Source organism: Eubalaena glacialis, chromosome 11 (genome assembly GCF_028564815.1).
Source record: "Eubalaena glacialis isolate mEubGla1 chromosome 11, mEubGla1.1.hap2.+ XY, whole genome shotgun sequence".
NCBI lineage: Eukaryota > Metazoa > Chordata > Mammalia > Artiodactyla > Balaenidae > Eubalaena > Eubalaena glacialis.
The window spans coordinates 67,646,897-67,672,233 of record NC_083726.1 but is presented as its reverse complement, the minus strand read 5'-3'; the positions used below and the strand labels follow the sequence as shown (position 1 = coordinate 67,672,233).

At 37.8% G+C, this 25,337-nt stretch overlaps 1 protein-coding gene and 1 long non-coding RNA gene across 2 annotated transcripts in view; one reads left to right on the top strand and one right to left on the bottom strand.

The window, feature by feature from the left end:
* Nucleotides 1-25,337, top strand: part of PCED1B (PC-esterase domain containing 1B) — a 422,128-nt gene that overhangs the window by 238,215 nt on the left and 158,576 nt on the right. The gene's annotated exons all lie outside the window — the stretch shown is intronic.
* On the bottom strand, nt 12,691-13,917 carry LOC133100379 (uncharacterized). The gene is made up of 3 exons (XR_009702483.1): nt 13,875-13,917; nt 13,315-13,386; nt 12,691-12,716 (listed from the first exon to the last, which is right to left on the bottom strand). It is a non-coding gene; the product is annotated as an uncharacterized LOC133100379 (long non-coding RNA).

Genomic DNA, 25,337 nt, shown 5'->3' with positions numbered 1-25,337 from the left:
CAAGAACACTGGCAGCAGAAGTTCTGGGAAGTACTCCTTGGCGTGAGCCCCTCCAGAGTCTGCCATTAGCCCCACCAAAGAGCCCAGGTAGGCTCCAGTGTTGGGTTGTCTCAGGCCAAACAACCAACAGGGAGGGAACCCAGCCCCACCCATCAGCAGACAAGCGGATTAAAGTTTTACTGAGCTCTGCCCACCAGAGCAACAGTCAGCTCTATCCACTACCAGTCCCTCCCATCAGGAAACTTGCACAAGCCTCTTAGATAGCCTCATCCACTAGAGGGCAGACAGCAGAAGCAAGAAGAACTACAATCCTGCAGCCTGTGGAACAAAAACCACATTCACAGAAAGATAGACAAGATGAAAAGGCAGAGGGCTATGTACCAGATGAAGGAACAAGATAAAACCCCAGAAAAACAACTAAGTGAAGTGGAGATAGGCAACCTTCCAGAAAAAGAATTCAGAATGATAGCGAAGATGATCCAGGACCTCGGAAAAAGAATGGAGGCAAAGATCGAGAAGATGCAAGAAATGTTTAACAAAGACCTAGAAGAATTAAAGAACAAACAAACAGAGATGAACAATACAATAACTGAAATGAAAAATACCCTGGAAGGAATCAATACCAGAATAAGTGAGACAGAAGAACGGATAAGTGACCTGGAAGACAGAATGGTGGAATTCACTGCTGCGGAACAGAATAAAGAAAAAAGAATGAAAAGAAATGAAGACAGCCTAAGACACCTCTGGGACAACATTAAATGCAACAACATTCGCATTATAGGGGTCCCAGAAGGAGAAGAGAGAGAGAAAGGACCCAAGAAAGTATTTGAAGAGATTATAGTCGAAAACTTCCCTAACATGGGAAAGGAAATAGCCACCCAAGTCCAGGAAGTGCAGGGAGTCCCATACAGGATAAACCCAAGGGGAAACACGCTGAGACACATAGTAATCAAACTGGCAAAAATTAAAGACAAAGAAAAATTATTGAAAGCAGCAAGGGAAAAATGACAAAAAACATACAAGGGAACTCCCATAAGGTTAACAGCTGATTTCTCAGAAGAAACTCTACAAGCCAGAAGGGAGTGGCATGATATACTTAAAGTGATGAAAGGGAAGAACCTACAACCAAGATTACTCTACCCAGCAAGGATATCATTCAGATTCAATGCAGATATCAAAAGCTTTACAGACAAACAAAAGCTAAGAGAATTCAGCACCACCAAACCAGCCCTACAACAAATGCTAAAGGAACTTCTCTAAGTGGGAAACACAAGAGAAGAAAAGGACCTAGAAAAACAAACCTAAAACAATTAAGAAAATGGTCATAGGAACATACATATCGATAATTACCTTAAACGTGAATGGATTAAATACTCCAACTAAAAAACACAGGCTTGCTGAATGGACACAAAAACAAGACCCATATATATGCTGTCTACAAGAGACCCACTTCAGACCAAGGGACACATACAGACTGAAAGTGAGGGGATGGAAAAAGATATTCCATGCAAATGGAAATCAAAAGAAAGCTGAAGTAGCAATACTCATATAAGATAAAATAGACTTTAAAATAAAGAATGTTACAAGAGACACGGAAGGACACTACATAATGATCAAGGGATCAATCCACAAAGAAGATATAACAATTATAAATATATATGCACCCAACAGAGGAGCACCTCAATACATAAACCAACTGCTAACAGCTATAAGAGGAAATCGACAGTAACACAATAATAGTGGGGGAAATTAACACCTCACTTACACCAACGGACAGATCATCCAAACAGAAAATTAATAAGGAAACACAAGCTTTAAATGACACAATAGACCAGATAGATTTAATATTTATAGGACATTCCACCAAAAACAGCACATTACACTTTCTTCTCAAGTGCGCATGGAACATTCTCCAGGATAGATCATATCTTGGGTCACAAATCATGCCTCAGTAAATTTAAGAAAATTGAAATCATATCAAGCATCTTTTCTGAACACAACGCTATGAGACTAGAAATGAATTACAGGGAAAAAAAAGGAAAAAAACACAAACACATGGAGGCTAAACAATACGTTACTAAATAACCGAGAGATCACTGAAGAAATCAAAGAGGAAATCAAAAAATACCCAGAGACAAATGACAATGAAATCACGACAATCCAAAACTTATGGGATGCAGCAAAAGCAGTTCTAAGAGGGAAGTTTATAGCTATACAAGTCTACCTCAAGAAACAAGAAAAATCTCAAGTAAACAATCTAACCTTACACCTAAAGGAACTAGAGAAAGAAGAACAAACAAAACCCTTTCCCTAGCAGAAGGAAAGAAATCATAAAAATCATGCAGAAATAAATGAAATAGAAACAAAGATAACAATAGGAAAGATCAATAAAACTAAAAGCTGTTTCTTTGAGAAGATAAACAAAATTGATAAACCATTAGCAAGACTCATCAAGAAAAAGAGGGAGAGGACTCAAATCAATAAAATTAGAAATGAAAAAGGAGAAGTTACAATAGACACCGCAGAAATACAAAGCATCCTAAGAGACTACTACAAGCAACTCTATGCCAATAAAATGGACAACGTGGAAGAAAGGGACAAATTCTTAGAAAGGTATAACCTTCCAAGACTGAACCAGGAAGAAATTGAAAATATGAACACACCAATCACAAGTAATGAAATTAAAACTGTGATCAAAAATCGTCCAACTAACAAAAGTCCAGGACCAGATGGCTTCACTGGTGAATTCGATCAAACATTTAGAGAGTAGATAACACCCATCCTTCTCAAACTCTTCCAAAAAATTGCGGAGGAAGGAACACTCCCAAACTCATTCTATGAGGCCACCATCACCCTGATGCCAAAACCAGAAAAAGATACTACAAAAAAAGAAAATTACAGACCAATATCACTGATGAATATAGATGCAAAAATCCTCAACAAAATACTAGCAAACAGAATCCAACAACACATTAAAAGGATCATACACCGTGATCAAGTGGGATTTATCCCAGGGATGTAAGGATCCTTCAATATACGCAAATCAATCAATGTGATACACCATATTAACAAATTGAAGAATAAAAACCATATGATCATCTCAATAGATGCAGAAAAAGCTTTTGACAAAATTCAACACCCATTCATGATAAAAACTCTCCAGAAAGTGTGCATAGAGGGAACCTACCTCAACATAATAAAGGCCATATACGACAAACCAACAGCAAACATCATTCTCAATGGTGAAAAACTGAAAGCATTTCCTCTAAGATCAGGAACAAGACAAGGATGTCCACTCTCACCACTATTATTCGACATAGTTTTGGAAGTCCTAGCCACAGCAATCAGAGAAGAAAAAGAAATAAAAGGAACACAAATTGGAAAAGAAGAAGTCAAACTGTCACTGTTTGCAGATGACATGATACTATACATAGAGAACCCTAAAGATGCCACCAGAAAACTACTAGAGCTAATCAAGGAATTTGGTAAAGTTGCAGGATACAAAATTAATGCACAGAAATCTCTTGCATTCCTATACACTAATGATGAAAAATCTGAAAGAGAAATTAAGGAAACACTCCCATTTACCACTGCAACAAAAGGAATAAAATACCTAGGAATAAACCTACCTAGGGAGACAAAAGACCTGTATGCAGAAAATGATAAGACACTGATAAAAGAAATTAAAGCTGGTACAAACAGATGGAGAGATATACCATGTTCTTGGATTGGAAGAATCAATATCGTGAAAATGACTATACTACCCAAAGCAATCTACAGATTCAATGCAATCCCTATCAAATTACCAATGGCATTTTTTACAGAACTAGAACAAAAAATCTTAAAATTTGTATGGAGACACAAAAGACCCCGAATAGCCAAAGCAGTCTTGAGGGCAAAAAAACGGAGCTGGAGGAATCAGACTCTGTGACTTCAGACTATACTACAAAGCTACAGTAATCAAGACAATATGGTAGTGGCACAAAAACAGAAACATAGATCAATGGAACAAGATAGAAAGCCCAGAGATAAACCCACGCACCTATGGTCAACTAATCTATGACAAAGGAGGCAAGGATATACAATGGAGAAAAGACAGCCTCTTCAATAAGTGGTGCTGGGAAAACTGGACAGCTACATGTAAAAGAATGAAATTAGAACACTCCCTAACACCATACACAAAAATAAACTCAAAATGGATTCAAGACCTAAATGTAAGACCAGACACTATAAAACTCTTAGAGGAAAACATAGGAAGAGCACTCTTTGACATAAATCACAGCAAGATCTTTTTTGACTCATGTCCTTGAGTTATGGACATAAAAACAAAAATAAAATAAATGCAATAAAGAGATAAATATAAGTGTCATGGGAGAGCTAGAAAAGGCACAATTACTCCTGGTTGAGAAGATTACAAAACGTTTTGTAGAAGGAGAAAATTTAGATATTCTAAGATAAGGGGTAAAGTCATTTCAAGTGATGGCAACGTTAGAGCACAGAGGTGAGGAAGCTATAGAACGTAAGTGTTGAACAGTTTTCCTGGCATATCACATACATGAAAAAGTCTTTAGGAAACAAAAAAGCCAGGTGAAAAAAAACAAAAAAACAAAAATATACAAATGGGACCTAATGAAACTTCAAAGCTTTTGCACAGCAAAGGAAACCATAAACAAGACGGAAAAACAACCCTCAGAATGGGAGAAAATATTTGCAAACGAATCAACGGACAAAGGATTAATCTCCAAAATACACAAACAGCTCATGCAGCTCAATATCAAAAAAACAAACAACCCAATCGAAAAATGGGCAGAAGACCTAAATAGCCATTTCTCTAAAGAAGACATACAGATGGCCAAGAAGCATATGAAAAGCTGCCCAACATCACTAATTATTAGAGAAATGCATATCAAAACTACAATGAGGTATCACCTCACACCAGGTAGAATGGGCATTATCAGAAAATCTACAAACAACAAATGCTGGAGACGGTGTGGAGAAAAGGGAACCCTCTTGCACTGTTGGTGGGAATGTGAATTGATACAGCCACTATGGAGAACAGTATGGAGTTTCCTTAAAAAACTAAAAATAGAATTACCATATGATCCAGCAATCCCACTACTGGGCATATACCCAGAGAAAACCATAATTCTAAAAGACACATGCACCTCAATGTTCATTGCAGCACTATTTACAATAACCAGGTCATGGAAGCAACCTAAATGCCCATCGACAGATGGATGGATAAAGAAGATGCGGTACCTACATACAATGGAATATTACTGCGCCATAAAAAGGAACGAAATTGGATCATTTGTTGAGACGTGGATGGATCTAGAGACTGTCATACAGAGTGAAGTAAGTCAGAAAGAGAAAAACAAATATCATATATTAACGCGTATATGTGGAACCTAGAAAAATGGTACAGATGAACCGGTTTGCAGGGCAGAAACTGAGACACAGATGTAGAGAACAAATGTATGGACACCAAGGGGGGAAAGCCACGGGGGGGTGGGGGTGGTGGTGGTGGGATGAATTTGGCGATTGGGATTGACATGTATACACTGATGTGTATAAAATTGATGACTAATATGAACCTGCTGTATAAAAAAATAAATAAAATAAAATCCAAAAATTTTAAAAATAAGTAAATAAATAAATAATAAATTTTTAAAAAATGAAAAAATAAATGAGTTTAGCAAAGTTACTAGAAACAATATTTTAAATTCTATATACTAGTTATTTAAAAATCAAATGAAAAGATACCATTTATAATAACTACAAAAATATCAAATATCAGAGAATAAATCTAATAAAGTATATGCAAAACCTGAGTGCAAAAAAAAAAACTATAAAACACTATTAAGACAAATAAAATAATATCTAAATAATTGATAGGAAATACATTCATGAATTAGAGTAATCAAAATTGTAAAAAATAATATCAGATGGATCTATATATTTAAAGCAAACCTCCTTTGATTGTTATTTTTATTATTATTATTATTATTATTAAACTTGACAAGCTGAAATTTAGTTAGCTATCCAAGGACCAAGAATCGTCAAGAAAATTTTTTAAGAAGAAAAACAATGCCAGATTCCTGATTATCAAGACTGTGAAGCTACAGTTGTTAAGACACTGGCACAGATTTAGAGAATGGTACAAGAAGAGACAAATAGACCAATGCAATAGAAAGAGGGCCAAAACAGACAGCCACACAGGGATATCTGATTTATGAGAAAGGTGGTATTATTGACCAATGGAAGAAAGAGAGACCTCTTCAATGAATAATATTGGAACAATTAAATATCCACATAGAAAAAGAAAAGAAATTTGACCTCTACCTTACACCATAAACATATATTAATTCCAGATTTTTTTAGTCATAAATGTGAAAAAAAATGAAGGAACTTTCAGACGATATGATAGGAGTATACCTTCATGATTTCAGAGTAGAGAAAGACTCTAAAAATAGGACAACATAAAAAATGCAAACTATAAAGAAGCCATAAAAGCACAAATCACATATTTAATTACATTGAAATTAATAACTTCTGTTCATCAAAAGATACATTTAAGAGTGAAAAGGGAAGCCCAGAGAGAAGAAAATATTTACAATATGAACAACAGAAACTTATGCCAGATATATAAAAGACGTCTACAAATTAATAAGAAAAAAGATACAATCCAACAGAAAAATGGATAAGAACAAATCACAAAAGAGGCTATTCAAATGGCCAACAAATTCTTCTATCATATTACAATTCCTCAAAGACAAACCGAAAACAAAAGATAAACAAGACACAGAAAAGTGGAGGCCTTGGCCGATTGGCAAGCAGGGAGTGTGCAGGGGAGAAAGCAGGGTGTGCCAGACCTTAGGCTAAGAGAACCTTGGTGATAGGCAATAAAGCTCTGCTATTCTTACCTGTGATTCTTGGGACCGACATTGAAAAGTTTATCAGTTTTCTCTGGGCCTTTGGATTTTCATTAAATCTTTCCCTGATCCCACACACCAATTCTGCCCTCAATCACAGAGCCCAGCTCCTCTCTGTTGGCCGCTAAGTGTGATCACCCTGAAGAAGGCTTAAGGCTGTTTCTTTTCCCATGAGAAGTGCCTTTTGGAGCTGAACAGAGATCTGCAGTTGATTTGTTAGTGGGCGGAAAGGAAGTGTGGAAAATGTAAATTGCAAATTGAATTTTTCTTGAAAAGACAGCTATTGGCTCGAATTTTCAGGTAATCGGTTATGATGCTGTCAAATAAAATCACTCACAATAGGGTCCACCTAATAATAGCAAATGCAGATTACCTCATACACTCTTAACTCCTTGAAAACTCTTGCTTGTGGCTTCAGGCAGAAGACCTCCGGTGAGAAAAACTTGCAAAAAGATTTGACCTGAAATCAATGATGAAATCCTTTGCAGCATTTTAAGAGTAACTGTGTAAAGAGAAAGCAATTACCATCGTTCATTTAATCACTTCTCTGAAAGTGAGCTGAATTCTTCATTTGGGGGTGAAAGAATCCACTTGAAAATATTACTTTGCAATAGCTTTTACTACAAAGGGCCCCAGAACCACTGTCTGTATAACAAATTACCAAACACTTGTGAATATTTTAACTCCAAACATAACTTTATACATTGGGCCTATTGGTGAAGTGGAAGTATTTATACATGTTATAATAATAAATAAGAATGCAGCCAGTCTTTGGAAGACTCAAAATAATGTAGTGGAAGCTTCTATACATTTATATTTTTCAAAATATCTTCTATAAAATACTTTAGATTTTTTTATTTTATAAAAACTAATTTTGAGTAAGCTTCAAGTCTACTCCATTCTAGAAAATCAATTTTTAGGAATTACCAATTATTCACTTTCATACATTACAATCTCTATAACTTTAGACACTGATTTATTTATTCTATTTGACAATAAAAAATAAAGTAACTTAAAATAAAATAAAGTAACCTAGTATTACCTTGGTGAAATGTTCTATTAATCTTTCAAGTTTGAAAATGAATGCCACAGGAAAATGTCAAACAATAGAAAATTTATTAGGGTAATGGAAGAAAATTTAAAGTACTCCCCTAAATGCTCGGAACTAGGCTATTCCCTGCAACTGCCTTTGAGTTGAAACTTAAATGAGGTATTGAGTTACAAGTGTGTTTGAGTTAACATAACTGGAGAAAAAGTAGAAAATTCTTTGCCTTAATTCCAGAGAATATTGTGTATAGCTGTAAGTGAAAGCAGACATGATAGAACTTTTTTCACATTAGTTGACACCCACAAAGTTGATAGCAATGTATATATGATTCACGATCATCCATTACTCAAACCCTGCACTGCAGAGAGGCCTGTAGGATATTCGTTGGTAGGGCTGGCTTCATGGGCATGTGACATGTGCAGTCACACATGTCCCCAGGCTTAGAAGGGTCTTGCACTTTGTTGGATGTTCGGCTGTCACCGTCTTGAAATTATTAATAATTTTTGAACAAGAGGCACTGCAGTTTCATCTTGTAGTGGGGCCCACAAATTATGTAACTGACCGTCTTTCTTGATGTGAAAGCTGAACTGTGACTTGGGCCACACTCGATGTCCCTCCATTCCTTAAATATTAAGGAAAATAGTTTTGACTGTGGTCAAATGTATACAGAGACAAATATTTCTCTCTTCAACCATTTTCCTTTCTTTTCTCCCTCTTCATCCTTAGATGTTCTCTCCTTGACATTGACTATTGTCCACATATATGTGGGTCTATTATTCCTGGGCTCTCTAGTCTGTTCCATTGATCAATCCCTGTGCCAGACACTATGTTTTAACTACTACAGCTTTATGATAAATCTTGATATATGATTTTAGAAGACCCCATCTTCTTCAGAAGTGTCTTGGCTATTCTTGGTCCTTTGCTATTCCATATAAATTTTAAAAGCAGTTTACTGTATTGTTGGGATTTTAGGAGAATTAAAATCATTTGATTGATTTGATAATTTTAGGACAGATTAAAATCAGTCAAGAAGAACATAAGGCAGAGTCCGGGATATACCAATTATGGAGCTTCTGTGGTCCTCTCCCCCTGGAGTCATGGATGCATTACTTTCCCAGTTTCAGTGTGTGACAATGTGCACAAAGTACTGTCAACCAGGGAAGCTCACCTGGACCTGGTGTCCAGGGTTTTTACTGGGGCTCCACTACATAAGTAGGACTGAACACCCACATGGCTGATTTCAGTCTCCAGTTCCCATTTTTCCAATGTAGTCACCCTTTGCCCTAAATTATCCTGTTAGACTATCCAGTTATCCAAAGTTCCCAGGCAAATAAAGACATTCCTATCAGGCATGATGTTCTAAATGCTTAGAGATTATCTCCTAGAAGCTAAGGACAAAGGCCAGACCTCTTTGGGGGCAAGTTTACAATCTTTACTACACATGAGATAAATAATATAATTTTACCTTCTGACATTAAATCAGCTTTGTATTCCTGGAATGCATTCAACCTGACCATAAATTATTTACTTTTTTATAGATTATGGAATTAGGTTTTATAAGCTTCTGTTTAGGATTTTTACACCTATGTTCAGGAATGAAATTAGACTGTAAATTTTCTATTTAATGTAGTTGTAGGGGAAGCAGAACTTTACCTCTACCCTCTTCGGGTCTCTGGCTGGGCCTGAGAATTAAATTAACGTAGGACAGATCAACAGGAGAAAAGCACATAGGTTTGTATATGTACATGGGAGCCCCCATAGGAAAATGAAGACCCAAAGAAGCGACTACACCTAAGTGTTTGAACAAAGAAGAGCCATTGTGGAAAAGTAACTAAAATATATGGAGAGACTTAAGGAAGATAAGAGTGGATTTTAACAAGGTCTGTTTGTGCAGATTTCTCTCCACCTTGACTCCTCTTATCTGTTGATAAGAATGTTTCTTCTTCTTGGTACAGAGAGGGAACATTTCACATGGAAATTTTTATCTCAAGCTTTAAGGTCAGAGTGTCCTTATCGTATCGGCTGTTTTTCAAGTGTTTTTAGCTCAAAATAATCCTTAAGCCAAAGTGGCATACTTGGGGGCAGCACATTCTGGCACCCTTCACTGTTCTTGTCTAGTTGTGGCATCAAGATTATGCTTGGTACCAAGATGAATTGGGGGACAGTCTCTCTTTTTGTGGAACCTAAAAGAGTTTTTGTAAAATTGGAATTTCATTTCATAAATATTTGGTAGAACTTGTCTTTTAATATTTGTTAGGATGTGTTAGGTTTTTCTTACAACTTAAAAAAATGAGTGTTGGATTTCATCTAAAGCTTTTCTATTAAGATTATCATACAATTTTTCTCTTTAGAATGTCAGTATTGTAAATTATATTAATGGGCTTCTACTGTTGAACATTTTATAACTTTTGGTTTTGTATGTTGCTGGATTTGAGTTGCAAATATTTTTATAAAATAATGTTCATAAATATAATAGGCCTATAATTTTTATCTTGAATTACTCTTATGTTATTATCAAGATTATACTAAATGTGTAAAATAAATTTCCTTATTTTTCTATAACAGTTTGTATAAAATAGAAAAGATCTGTTCCTTAAAAGATTGGTACAATTGGTTTATAAAACTTCCTGTAACTGATCCCTTTTTGGGAGGAATAAGTTTGATTACCGATCTATCATTAATGGATATTGGTATTTTTGCATTTTAAAAATACCTTTCTTGAGTCATGTATTGGTGATTTATATTTTTCTTAAAAATACCTATTTCATATATGTTTTCAGAATTATGGTCATAACTTGCTTATTTTATTCTCCTATGATTTAAAATCTCTAATGGAGCTTACACTTCCTCATGTCTAATATTGTTTGCTTATATCTTCTGCCTTGATGAAAATAGCCAGAATTTTTCTTTTCAAATAAACACTTTTGTGTTGATCATCTCTATAGGTTTTTTAAATGTTATTAATTTGTAAACTTATCATTATTATTTATTTTACTGTCTTTGGGATTATTTGGGGTTTTCTTCTAGTTAATTGAGTTTTAACTTTAGGCCATTAATTTTCTATTTTCTTATTCTATTATAGATATTTTAAGTCTATTAATACCCAAATACTGCTTTGGCTACATTCCACAAATTCTGACATGTGTTTATCAGTAACAAATGCAAATCCCCTGACTCAGTAGTCTACGTGTGTGTTTGAGTGTCAGCAAGGAGGGCAGTTGGACAAGACACCGGGCTGTGGGATCAGGGAGGAAATGGGTCACATAGCGTGGGGACTTGGGGGCCATTGTAAGGGCTTTGGCTGTTGTTATTCAGAGTGAGATGAAAAGGATTTTGAGCAGTGAAAAGATGTGATCTGACTCACTTTAATAGGATCATTCTGGATGTATTAATTACATATGTGAATTTTACAATAAAAATGAATACAGATAAGGAAAACCTTGGCTCTGCCAGTTTTCAAGCAGACTCATAATAGTATTTCCAAAATCATCTGTTCCATATGTGCATAAGCATAAATTGACAGGATAGCTTTTCATACAAATAGAATACTTCTGAATATGAAAGAGGACACATTTTATTTTTAAAAATTTATGTTATTGACGTACAGTTGATTTACAATGTTGTATTAATTTCTGCTGTACAGCAAAGTGATTCAGTTATATATATATATATACTCTTTTTCATATTCTTTTCCATTATGGTTTATCACAGGATATTGAATATGGTTCCCTGTGCTATACAGTAGGACCTTGTTGTGTATCCATCCTGTATACAACAGTTGGCATCTGCCAACCCCAAACTCCCAGTCCATCCCTCCCCCATCCCCCTTCTCCTTGGCAACCACAAATCTGTTCTCTATATCTGGAAAGAGGACACTATTAATAATTATGCCAGGAAAACAGGTGCACACAAGAACTGCTATTCATAGGTAAAGCTGGATACATGTCCTCCTATCTATTGAGCACTTACTGTGACTTATGTGTCAGTCCCTCTGCTAAGACACAGAGCCTCATCTGAGAATAAGAAAGGGCCCTTGTGGAAGACAAATCACCTCAATACAATGTGATCAGGGCTATGGAGAATAATAGAGAGAACAAGCCAGGCAGTCCTTTTGTCTGCACAGGCTATTTATGAAGAATGATGTTTTTTAATTAAGGCAGCAGCCTATTTTCAGACCTAGTAATATCCTCCACCCAATCCTTTTTCTTTTTCTCAATGCACCTTGTTTGATTCGGACACCACATATTGATAAACATTTATGCTTTATCAGTTTTAGATTGTTGTTATATCACTGTATTAGCTTCCTAGGATGGTCATAACAAATTAGTACAAACTCAGGGGTGGAAAATAACAGAAATTTATTCTCTTATCATTCTGGAGGCTGGAGTCCGAAATCAAGGTGTCAGTAGGGGTGGTTCCTCGGAGCCTATGAGGGAAAGATCATTCCACGCTTCTCTGCTAGCTTCTGGTGATTGCAGACAGTCCCTGGTGTTCCTTTGCTTGTACATATCTCCAGTCTCTGCCTCTATCTTCACAACTCCTTCTTCTCTATGGGTCTCCTGTGTCCTCTCCTCTACTTAAAAGGACTCCAGTCATAGGATTCAAGGCCCAGCCTAAATCCAGGATGATTACATCTTGAGATCTTTAACTAATTACATCTACAAATTTCCCAAAAGGTCACATTCTGAGGTTCCGGATGAATTTTTAGGAGACACTATTCAATCCACTGCACTTGCCTAAAATACAAAAAAAAAAGAAAGAAAGAAAGAAAGAAAGAGAGAGAGAGAGAGAGATGTAATTCTAAAGTATATGGGAAAAAACTTTTCTAAATGAGACTTTTGAATTTCTTGGTACTTTATCTTGGATCTGAGGAAATGAAGTGTATTTGAGGTGGAATTGCTTTAAAAAGCACTCAGTTGGAAAAAGTAGATGGGTCAGAGGCTAAAGGTCACAGAAAAGAAAATGTTAACCGCTACAGGTGGTGGCTTCTGGGAGGACAATTACTTATTGGATCACCCACCAAGCCTGCTGGATAGTTTAATGTGAAAATGTAAATAAGAATGACAGTGTCTCTGAAGCATTTAAAAATGCTTACCCAACATTTATTATTATTATTGGGTTTGTGCTGAAACTACTAACTTTAACAATGTGTTAGATGCATAATAGAAAATGGATTAGTACCAATAAGTATTTCACTAAGTCAGCCCCCAATCCTTCCAGTGGCAAATGATTTAGAGTAATTTATTGGCATGATTTAACCTTAATCAGTGCTTGAGAAGCAAGTAGCTATGTTTTAATATTTAATAATATACTTAAAGATATAACTATACAAACCTCCTAGATTATTGCCCTTTGTTCAGCATGCTTCTTTGGAAAAATTTTTCTTGGATTTTATGAGAAGTCCTTCTAGAAGAGGAAGTAGATTAACAGCAGGCATGGAACAATGTGTACAAATTACAAAGTGACAGCATAGAGCAACATTTTTAAAACTTCTAACTACTACAAGCGCCACCAATCAAGGAAGCACTGAGGCAGAAAGCAGATGGGCGCCCACTGGGGATGCTGTAGTATGGAGACTCTCGGGATCCCTTCCATCTCTAAGATTCCATGATGTTCTTCAGCTATGAAGAAGTGAACACTGCTGAGAATGCCAGCAGACCCAAGTGAAGGAGAGTGAGGCAACTGACTTAGAAACCTGGAGGGAAGTGCTCCAAGATCTTCTTGGAAATCCATACCCCAGGCCAAGAGGTGGGCCAGGTAACAATAAGGCAGAGTAATGGAATAGAAATATACCAGCTTTCCAGGCAGGTATATCTGAATCCTGTAGATGGGTGTGTCTCCATTCCTTCATATACAGTCATTAAAATTCAAATGAGATTAAATATGCAAATTACCTGAATATTAGATGCATGACAAATGGTAGCTGGTATTAAAAACTAGGAAAGAGAAAAGAAATTGTTGCATAAATGGCAAAAATTCTAATCATCAATTAAAACTATTTACATAAGATGTATAAGCTTTTAATACTTATGAGCATATCTTTTCTCTTATCATAAAGAGGAACTGTATTAACATAAACGATTACCGTAACATGGGAGTTATTTGCACATATCACTGTGGCAGCCCCATCCTACTGATGTACTATACATGAAAATATGTGCTGCTCATGTGGGTACTGAGAAATCAGGTTATCACTGGCCCTTCCTCCTCCATGTCACTTCCCAAATGAGACAATATCTCATGTGCACTGTGTGTTAAAGAGAATATTTTTTTTCTTTCTTTGGAAGAATGAAATACTTAGAAAAATAATTTTTAAAATTATCAGGATGCTCTCATTAGTACTGAGTTGTTTTTGCTGGAGTGGGTCAAAAATCAGCTTTCTTGCTGCAAGGGTTTACTGAAACAATATGAAATTGATGTTTGATTATCAAGGAATTCAGCTACCTTAGGCACTTTAAAAATAGCATAACGTTCAGTGACTTGAATAGGGCTGGTTTTGATAGATTACTGTTGTTGGGAGACAATTCTCCATGGATCTCAAGCCTGCTACATGTTCTCTCAACCACTCTGCACATCTTGCAAACAGAGGCACTGACTGCCTTTTGTTACACACTATCTTTTCAAGGATGTTTGTGTAGAGAACAACCTTGACAGATAGAGATTGTGTTTCCCACTGGAGCAAAGGACAGGCATATCTGCTGCCCAGTGTAATGAATATAATGTCTCTCTTTGGAGCAAAGAATAGGCATGTTTACTGCCCGTTACAGAAGATTCCGGTCAGAGTTCTCCTGGGACACAACCTGCTGGATGCGCAGGTATCATCTGGTCTTTTCCTATTGCCCTTTGGAAGTTGGGGCTTAGGGAGCCGGTGCAAAACATGCTAACATCCTGGCGACAACAGTTGCTGTGAATAATGAACTGTCTTTTGTCTCTGACCCAGGAGGCTTGTGTCTTCTACCAGCAACCATTAAACTGCAGCAGGTAAACTGGTTAGCTTGCGGGTAGGTAAAATCTCAGAGCCTTTGCCATGCTTGACACAAATCTGAAACTTTCATGTGATCACTAACAGAAGAAACTAAGGAAAGGTACATAGTCCTAATAAAGTGAGTGGGAACCTGGGGAAGTTCTTTTATCCATTTTGCTAAGTTCACATTGAGAGAAATGTCTCGATTTTTTTCTCTCTCTTGAATGCTGAAGGCCCTGGAAGAGGACCAGGAAGAAAGAGAATTTTATTGTGAAGGGAGAAAGCTTTGTTAAAAAGAGCTCTGCACTTGGAACTGGGAATTTTAGGTCCTTGGATTCAAATTCTAGCTCTGCTAGTAGGGCCTTGGACAAGTCACTGACCCTCTCAGAGGCTGAGCGAGGTCGTCTTTAACGTTCCCTTGCAAGTTGTAAAGTCTATAATGATCTACTCTGAAAGCTGTCATGATTCCCTTAGAAGAAATTTCAGCTACACAATTTCAGCCTTGTGGAAAGCTATGCCCCAATTAGTATCCAACCTAAATTGTTAGAGTGTCTGCATTGCATCTCAGACTTTGCTCCTTACAAACTGCCAATTGCTAGGAACCCTTTTGGTAATCTGAAAATAATCCATGCCTTCAATATAAAGCCATGTACAGAGTTAGGTGCAAAACTGCCCCAGCAATCTAGCTGCAATCTAGCAATCTAGCTGAGATTTGCGGAAAAGCCTTCGTTTTTGAAGGGTAGCATAGTTCAGTGGTTAAGAGTACACATTCTGAAGCCAAACTACAGGGCTTCCTAACTTGCCCTGCCCCTTACTAGCTGGGCAACGTTACATAAATTACCTAACCTCTCTGTGCTAATGTCCTCATGTATAAAATGGAGATAATTATCATACCTACCTCACATAAAGCAATAAGAACAGGGCTTGATACAAAGTAATTGCTGAACCATTATTAATTATTTTCATGAGATCATACATATTCCAGGAAGTAATTTTTCCAAAATGTTCAGGGAAGCAAAGGCACAAATCAACCGTTCTACCACCGTAGACCATTGATCCACTGATCTATTTCTCAAAAGCTGATTAGCCTAAGGGGAGGAAGAAATAAACATTTTCTGCAGCCCCATCTGTTGGGCGGGGGGATGGGTGCTACTCAAGTCCGACTCACTTTCTCAGCCACTTTGCAGAAGTAAAGATGAGGTAAAATCTGGGGGATCTTACAGAGTACCGAGAACAAAATCCTTTTAATAAGCTTACAAGAGCCTTTCCTTTTTCATCTAAAACTTATTTTCTGAGGTTTTTCAGAGTAGTAGAGTGGGGCTGCCGCCCTCTGGTGGTTCTGTCGTGCATTACGCCTTAGGGTCACAGAATCTGGGGTATTAAAACCATAGTAGTGATGACTAGCATGGCAGTTTGCCAAGCTCTTTCAAGTGTTTCGCATTCGAGCCTCACAAAAACGCTGTGGGGCATGAGGTAGGAGGAGCGAGTGACTTGAAGTCAGAATTCAATTGTTTGGTAATTCACTAAAAATATACTAAGTACCAGGCACTGAGCAGATCTCCCAGTGGCCTCAGCTTTTTGGCTCTTTGGCGCTTACCAGTTAAGCCTCATCAAAAGCAAGCCCATTCTTGTTTCTAACTTTTTTTTTTTTGGTTAAGAGGGGAATGAGTGTTGGGTGGTATAAGCATAGGTGGGCCAGGAGAGTTCTGTAGCATTCAGGTTATGGTGCTTTCCTGCTGGACTTTATATTTGCAGTCTCAGTGGTTAAAGATGCATAACTCAGTGACTAATTCACATTCTAGCATGCCTAGAGCAGACCAGTAAAGAGTAAGTGGGACAATTTGTAAAGTCGTGTGTGTATAAAAATTATATATTTTTAAAAGCCAGAGGAGTGTTTGACTTCCTAGAAGCTGGGATTTTTCTGCAACAAGGTATCAGGTGAGGTGACATTTCCTATCAACTCATAAATTCAAAGAAATCAAAACTACAGTAAACAATATTTAGACTAATGATAACTAGAATGTTACACCTAAAACACATAAGGGACAATAATAGCTATAAGCAAACAAATAAATGGAGAATTGGCTCTAAAATGAAAGTCACATGTATCTTGAAAATACCTGTAATCACTCGTGGAGTATATTGATCATATTGATTTTTTAAAACAAATAATGCATTTCATTTCTTTGTCAATGGTTGAGAAAACTTTAAAATCATTCATGTGTTCTCTCCCTGAGTTTTGGAACTCCTGCAGACAGTTTTCTGACTTGACTGCATCCTCTGTGTAAGTCATAGGATTAGTATTACTGAGGAATATCCATTCAAGGGTGCTCAGTTAATTTAAAAAAACTTTAAATGCATGCAATGAAATGATTTCATTGTACCCTTAAATACTGTTATTATTAAACAAGAAGAGATGAAAAATTAGCTAATGTATGGAATTCTTAAAGCAGCAACAAAACAGTCTTAAGACAAGGAGGAATAAGAAAGCAATCAAGCTAAAGAGTGATATTAATGAATTAGAAAACAGAAAATCCGTTGGATTAATAAATCCAAGCAGTGACTTTTGAATAACAGAATAAATTGGAAAAATCCCTAGAACTCACCAATCAACTAGAATGTAAGCTCCATGAGGGTACAGCTCCTGATGCATAATGGCACATAACAAATGCTGTTTAAATGAATGAAAAGGTTAAGAAAATAGGAGACTGGAAAACAATTTGGCTTTTTTTTTTTTTTTTTTTGGTGTGTGTGTGTGTGTATAATATTGACATTTGCTTATTCTTTGCACAAGTAAAGGAGAGAGAGAGAGTGGGACCCAGCAGAATATTTAAGGGCCAAGACTAATGGTGGCATATATCACTCCTGCCCATATTCTAGGGGCCAGAGCTGTTATTTGACTCCTTCCAAAAGCAGTCGGGGCTGGGAAAGGCAGTCTTCCTGGCCCCAGGGAGAAAATGCAATGATTTGGTTTCTCTGCAACAGACAAGGCCTGGAGTTTATCTTCTCTCCCTCTCAACGCTAAACATGGTCTGTCTGGCTATTGGGCCTTTACACTCGATGTTGTTTGCATCTCTCTTAGCTTATCTTTTCCAACCAGGCGGTAAGATCCAGAAGAGAAATCATGGCTTAAAATTCTTATCCTAAACCACACCCAGCATGGGGCCCTGTGTGCTCAGAAATTCTTTACTCCTACTTAGTGCATTTCAATTTACAGGGTATCTTCACAGATTTATGTCACTGTGGATTGCTGAAGTGGAGGGCCACTATTTCTGACTTTATGGTATACAAATGTTTGGATAAGTTGCAGAAGGTTGAGGAAAGCAAATGTTTTCATTCCATGCAGTTCAGCCAGGCCCACGTAGATAGACCCTCTCTCTTTCACTACTAAAATAAACTGTTGGGTCATGCTGTATTTTTCTTTTATTACTGCTGGCATTTTATTTGAATGTGTGCATCGATACTCATAAGTGAGATGGCGGTTTCCTTTTTTTGTGTGCTATCTTTTCTATGTTTTGTATCAGGGTTATACTCGTTGGAAATGAATGACCCCAGATGGCAGAGCCCTGCACAGGAGTCCCCATCTCTGAGTCTCTGATTGGAGGGCAGCTGTCAGGGGAGCTGCCAGACCCAAATTTTATACTGGGAAGCCACAGAAATGTGGGGACTTTTGTTACAGCAGCAAGCATTGCTTTTCCCAACTCATACATCCTCCTCATCTCAGGTCCTGCCAACATCCTAGGTGATTTCTGTGGCCACATGGATGACCTCCAAGCCTTAGCCTCACAGTTCTTCCTAACCTCATTAGCCTTCATGACCTCATTTCCTCTACTGCCATTTAGCTACAGTCCTGAGCTTGTTATCCCCTAGAGCTGCTATTCCTCAACAATTACAAATTCTAATAGACACTCCCATCCACAACTTCCTTTCCTTGCACTATAGCCGCTGCCTTGCTCTTCAATACCCTCAAGAGCTCTTCTCCACTTTTCTGCCCTTCCTGCCTTCACTTCCTTCCCTGACCACACTTATTAGTCTACTAGGGCAGCCATAACAAAAACTGTAGGCCAGGTGCTTAAACAACAGAAATTTATTTTCTCACAGTTCTGAGGGCTGGAAGTCCAAGATCAAGGTTTTGGCTGATTTGGTTTCTGGTGAGAGCTCTCCTTCTGGCTTGTGGACGGCCGCCTTCTCATGTGTCCTCACGTGGCCTTTCCTTGATGTGTGTGCATGGAGAGACAGCTCTCTGGTGTCTTTTTTTTTTTTTAATTTATTTATTTTTATTTTTGGCTGCATTGGGTCTTTATTGCTGCGTGCAGGCTTTCTCTAGTTGTGGCGAGCGGGGCTACTCCTCGTTGCGGTGTGCAGGCTTCTCATTGCGGTGGCCTCTCTTGTTGCAGAGCATGGGTTCTAGGTGCGTGGGCTTCAGTAGTTGTGGCACACGGGCTCAGTAGTTGTGGCTCTCAGGCTCTAGAGTGCAGGCTCAGTAGTTGTGGTGCACAGGCTTAGCTGCTCCGCAGCATGTGGGATCTTCCCAGACCAGGGTTCGAATCTGTGTTCCCTGAATTGGCAAGCGGATTCTTAACCACTGTGCCACCAGGGCAGTCTGCTGGTGTCTCTTTCAATAAGGACACTAATCCTATCAGATAAGGGCCCCACACTTATGACTTCATCACACCTTAATTACTTTATCAGAGGCTCTGTCTCCAAATACAGCCACGTGGGCATTAGGGCTTCAACATATGAGTTTGGAGGGAGGGGGCACAAACATTCAGGTCATAACACCACCTTGTTATCAATAGTCCATAAGCTCAGTTACTCCCAAGCTAACTACCACCCTGAACTCCCTTGACCACTTGTCCTTCCATCCCACCAGTTTGGAGAAACTAAACATAGATCAATCCCAGGGCCCACTTTCTCTGCTCCTACACCTACCCTGCTGGGGAAAAAAAAATCACACAAAAGTGTAGACATGTTGTTGTCTTCAACTTGAAAACCCTCTACATTTCCCTAGTTATATCTCTATCTTATTTTCCATGAAGGGGTCCAGAGTATGCCACTGGGGCATAAAAATTATTTTGAGCTGAAGGCATTTGAGAATCAGCAGATGCAGGAAGAGATTTTTTTCGGAACTCCCCTTATCTGCCTGAAAGCAGAGCCTCCCAAAAGAACTCAATTGTCATAAATCCCTTTCCCAGGAGTTTCACAGTCAGACAAGATTGACTCCTAGTACTGGAGGAGAGAAATTGGCACCAGGATAAGAGAACACCTAAGCAGGTATTGTCATAAAACTATCATATCTGCCATTTAGCCTCCTAAGGGCCCATTTATTTTCCCTAAAATTATTTGTTTTCCTTTCTTCTTCTCCCCTTCCCTTATCAAGATGGTATATAAGCCCCAAATTCTAACCACCTCCCTAAGTGACATTTTTTTCTGTGAACTTCTTTGTATATATGTGAATAAAAATCTGTGTTTTCTCTGTCTTTTGTCAGCTTAATTCACAGGACTCCATGAATGAACCTAAGAGGGTAGAGGAAGTTTTTCCTCCCTGGCACCCACAATGACTATTTCAAATCTTCTCTACTTTCTTTAAGTTCCTCCCCAATCTGTCACTTTCCCTCACCCTCATCAAATGACCTCCTTTCCTATTTCACATAGAAATTGAGATCTTCAAGCAAATATTTCCTCAACTTCCTACCCAGTCCTCCAAATCCTTTTTTTCCCTTCCCTCTTCATTGAATTGAATTGATGTCTCTTCTGTCCCCACCATGCATTCATTGCCTCCCTCCCTCCCTTCCTTGCTTCCTGCTGTCTTATGCCTTTGCTTTGCTGTCTTTATGCCCTATCTTAGCTAGATCTTCAGTCTCTCCTCTACTGGCTTTTCTACTCCAGCATTTAAATATGCCCATGCCTTCTGAATTTCTTGATTCCAGCCCTCTCTTGATTCCACAATCCCCCTGCATAGCTCAGGCTCTATCTTTTGTTCTCCTTCCCTCACATCCAAACTTCTTGAAAGAGATGTCTGCACTTCCTTCTTCCTTATGCATTCCTCAACCCACTGCCATATGCCTTCCTCCTCCGCTTTACTTCTGCCAAGGTCACCTGTTTCTAAATCCAGTGAACATTCACAGGCTTTCTCTTCCTTGATCTCTCTAATGTATTCGGCCCTGCTAGAAACCACCTCCTTTTCCTCATTTGGCATCACTGATACCATCCTTCTCTGCTTTGGCTCTTGCTTCTTTGGCTCCTCCTTTTCTGGCTCCTATTCTTCCAGCTACTCAGATATTTTCTCCTCTGTTCCATCCTCTTCTCTTCTCTTGCTAAATATTCTCTGATATGTTTCATCTACTCCCATGGCTTGAACTACTAACTAAATGTGGACTCATCACCAAAATCTAAATCTCTGTCTCAGCTCTTTCTTCTGAGCTTTAGGCATCTTCATTCATCTTTGTACCAGACATTTCTTCTGTAGCCCTACAGGCTACTCAAACTCAACCTGTCCAAAACAAAACTCATTTTCTTCTTCCTCAAATATATCCCCCATCTTGGAGATTGGCACCATCCTTTACTGCACCACCCAAGCTACAAATCAGAAAGTAAATCTGATGCTCTCTTCAACCTTCCTCCATCTAATCAGGCATCAGTCTTGTCAATCCTAGCATCTTAACATCTCCCAACTATAGCCCCTCCTCCATCTCCATCACCATATCTCAGTTCAGGCCTTTATCGTCTCTTCCTTGGATTATTCTTATAGTCCCCTAACTAATCTGTTACTCCCTCCTCACTGCAGTCAGAAAGCTCTCTCTAAATTATGCAAGGGAAGAAAAATTGTTTTCCCTCTATCCATCTTAGGTTCATATACTGCAAATTTGACTAACAAAAGCAGATTAATAAGAGAAAAGCAAACAGAAGTGTATCAACATGGGCATCATGCATACACATGGGAGTTCTCAGCGATGAGTAACTCAAAGGGGTGGTTAGAACTTGGGCTTATATAGCTTCTTAACAAAAGAACAATACGTTTTTAGAGAAGTCACAAGACAAAGGTAAAGGACTTCAGGTTTCTAAGGCAGCAAATTGTGGGAAGGTAAATATATGGGAGAACTAACAGAAGACAAGGGCTAGTTAATAAAGTTTGTTATATAGACTCCTCTGGTGCTGTCTCTGGGCTAATAAAAGTTCGAGTTGTCTCCAGTGATTTACTTCTGTCCTTCCTGGTAAAGAGGGGAGGGGGGAACACCTTTATAAATTTATATTCTGCTTTAGGTAAATAGGAGGAAAGTAGAGAGCTTTTCTGATAGCTGCTTCTTCTCAATTGCCTTCAGCACAAAATAATCCTTACACCAAAGTGGCATTTTTGGGGTGGCATTTTCTGCTACCTTTCAGTTACACATCTGTTCATATCACTCCAGTTGCTGAAATTCACAGATTGACCTCATGGCTTTCAGAATAAGGTTGAAATGACTTGGGGTGGCACATAGGACCCTTCATGATCTGACTTCTGCCTACCTTTCTAGCTTCCCCTTTGCGGGGTTCCTACCTCTACCCATCCTCCACTATAGTTCTGGCAAAACCAAACTACTGGTACTGAATGTATCAAGTTCTCTCTAATCTCTCAGCGTTCACACATGCGACTCCCTCCAACGGGACTGCAATCCCCTCCCTTCAACTCTACTTCACCTTACAACTCATTCTCCAAGGATTGTTGTGGGGTATTATAGCCTGAGGAAAGCTTTTCTGGACACTCAGTACTACCACCCTTCTTTGTTCTCCTATAATGCTTTGTGCATATATTTATTATTACCCTTATGTGAGCTGGAAATGACTTGTCTGTCTAATTTCAATGAAATCCTAAAAATTGTGCCTCTTTAATCTCCCTAAAAACCTGTCCTACTTTTGCTACTGGGCCACTGTAAAGTCCTCTATTGGTTTCCCTGTTTCCATTCCTCCCTTCTCCACACCCAACCCACCTCAGCATCATTACCAGAAGGATCTTTTTCAGATGCAGATTGAATTAATATGCCTTCTCTGCTTCAAAGGGGTCTTTCAAGGAGGGCTTAAATCAGAAATGGTTCAGAAAATGTTACTTTCTCATATGAATGAATGAAGTCAAAGATGGCTTCATAGAAGTGGGATTTTGCTAAAACTTTTTAGGATTAATAGACTGTCAATCAGTGGAAAATACCAGGGAGAATATTCTAGGTGCCTCTTTAAGGACCCTGAATAGGCCAGATTTGAATGCATTGTTGAGAGAGAAGAATTGTGGGAATGAATACTGGAAAAATTGCCTGGAGACAATCTAAGGAGAATTTTGAGTGCAATCCTAAAGGGTTGCACCACTAAATGTGTTTTATGCAAGACAAAATTGGGTTCTGCATCTAATTTCCCTGCTTCAGACTGATACAGTTTAGGAAACTTAAATGGGAAGTGAAAGGAATTATTTTTAATTATCATTATTAGGTGACAGTTCATGTTATTGATCCCAAAAGACTGACTGAAATCTCAATGTCATGGCAATGCCACCCCACTCTCTGCCAGAAAAGAAGCCAAGAGATGTGTTGGGAGGGAAAGAGCTGAGGGGGCAGATCGAAATCATTTTAAGAGCTGCAATTTTAATGTTCTGCTATGAAAATTACTGAGATATAGACTGACCTAGGAAACATTGTTTAAAAGAAAACTATCAATTACTGTCATATTTAACCAAAGCCAATGCCTGTTTAAATGCTTAATTTTTTAAATGTGTATCAATGCTATTATAAGATAATCATGTTCTTATAAGAGAATCTAACCAATAAGAATAGGAAAAATTAGGGGGGAATATGTCATTATTTAAAAAGAAAATAATATGCTACAAAAATTTTGTCTCCAGAGAATATGATAGGCTATTTAAGAGGATGCTCCATTGTAAAAGCTTGGTTATCAAATTCAGATGCTTCAGGGAAGGCCTCTTCTTTTGTACCACAAAATAAATAGTTTGCATTAGGGAAAGGTTCCCCTCAATGGTCTGAATCATCTTTGACTGGCTAATAATTAAGCCAGTGATTTTTAATTTTTAAAACTACTTTGAGACTGGGAAAGGTTGAATTAATTAGATTCTGTTGTTATTCTTAAATGCTTTTAAAACAATGAATTGAGAATAGCAATGTCTGGATTAAATTTCCAGACCTACAATGATTGAAGAACTTCCACTGCGTTATGTCAGTTAGTCAACAAATACATCTTGCTGCTAAAAACAAACAAACAAAGAAAAAACTGAGTATAATGTGCTGATGAGCTACATGTTTTGTAAACCGAGTTTAAGTCATATAATTATTTCTCAGGAACATATTAAATATTAGTTATCATGATTTTGAATGCGGGTTGTGACAATATTGTGGGATATTTTATGACACTTAAAGGAATATTTAAGGCTAGTGAAAGGGACGTCTGTTGAATTGAATGTAAGTATCTTCCTCCTGCCCTCCATTAGAAGGACATTTACTGATAAGGCAGCAGCCTTAGGAACAACATGAAAGGTGATCACTACTGGTTACATACCATTTAAGAAAGACTGGTGGTCAGCCATAAAAAAGAATGAAATACATAATGCCATTTGCAGCAACATAGATGGATCTAGAGATTATCATACTAAGTGGAGTAAGTCAGACAGAGAAAGACAAACACCATATGATATCACTTATACATGGAATCTAAAGTATGACATAAATGAACTTATCCACAAAACAGAAACAGACTCACAGACATAGAGAGCAGACTTGTGGTTGCCAAGGGGAGGGGGTTGGGGGAGGGATGGATTGAGAGTTTGGGATTAGCAGATGCAAACTATTATATATAGAATGGATAAACAATAAGTTCCTACTGTATAGCACAGGGAACTACATTAAATATCCTGTAATAAACTATAATGGAAAAGAATATGAAAAAGAATATATATGTGCGTGTGTATGTGTGTGTAACGGAATCACTTTGCTGTATAGCAGAAACTAACACAACATTGTAAATCAACTATAGTTCAATAAAATAAATTTAAAAAAAAAGAAAGACTGGTGATAGCAATGAGTTGAATTTAATGTTAGAAATTGAGCTGAATGATAAAACATAACGTGTTTTCAGACTATAAAGGCATATATTAGCAGAGTCTAAACTACGAGATTCTAAAGAATGTATTAGTCTAGGAGAGTAGTACTGAAGCTTTTCTAGACTAAAATTAAAATAATTATTACACAAGTAGTGATTTAATAAAAAAAAAAAGAAAGAAAGAAAAAGACAAAAAAGAGAGAGAAAGAGTGAGAAAAAGGAAGGGAGGGAGGGAGCGAGGGAGGAAGGAAGGAAGGAAGGAAGGAAGGACAGAAAGAAGGAAGGGAGGGACACGGGAAGAGAAGAGAAAATTTAAAAG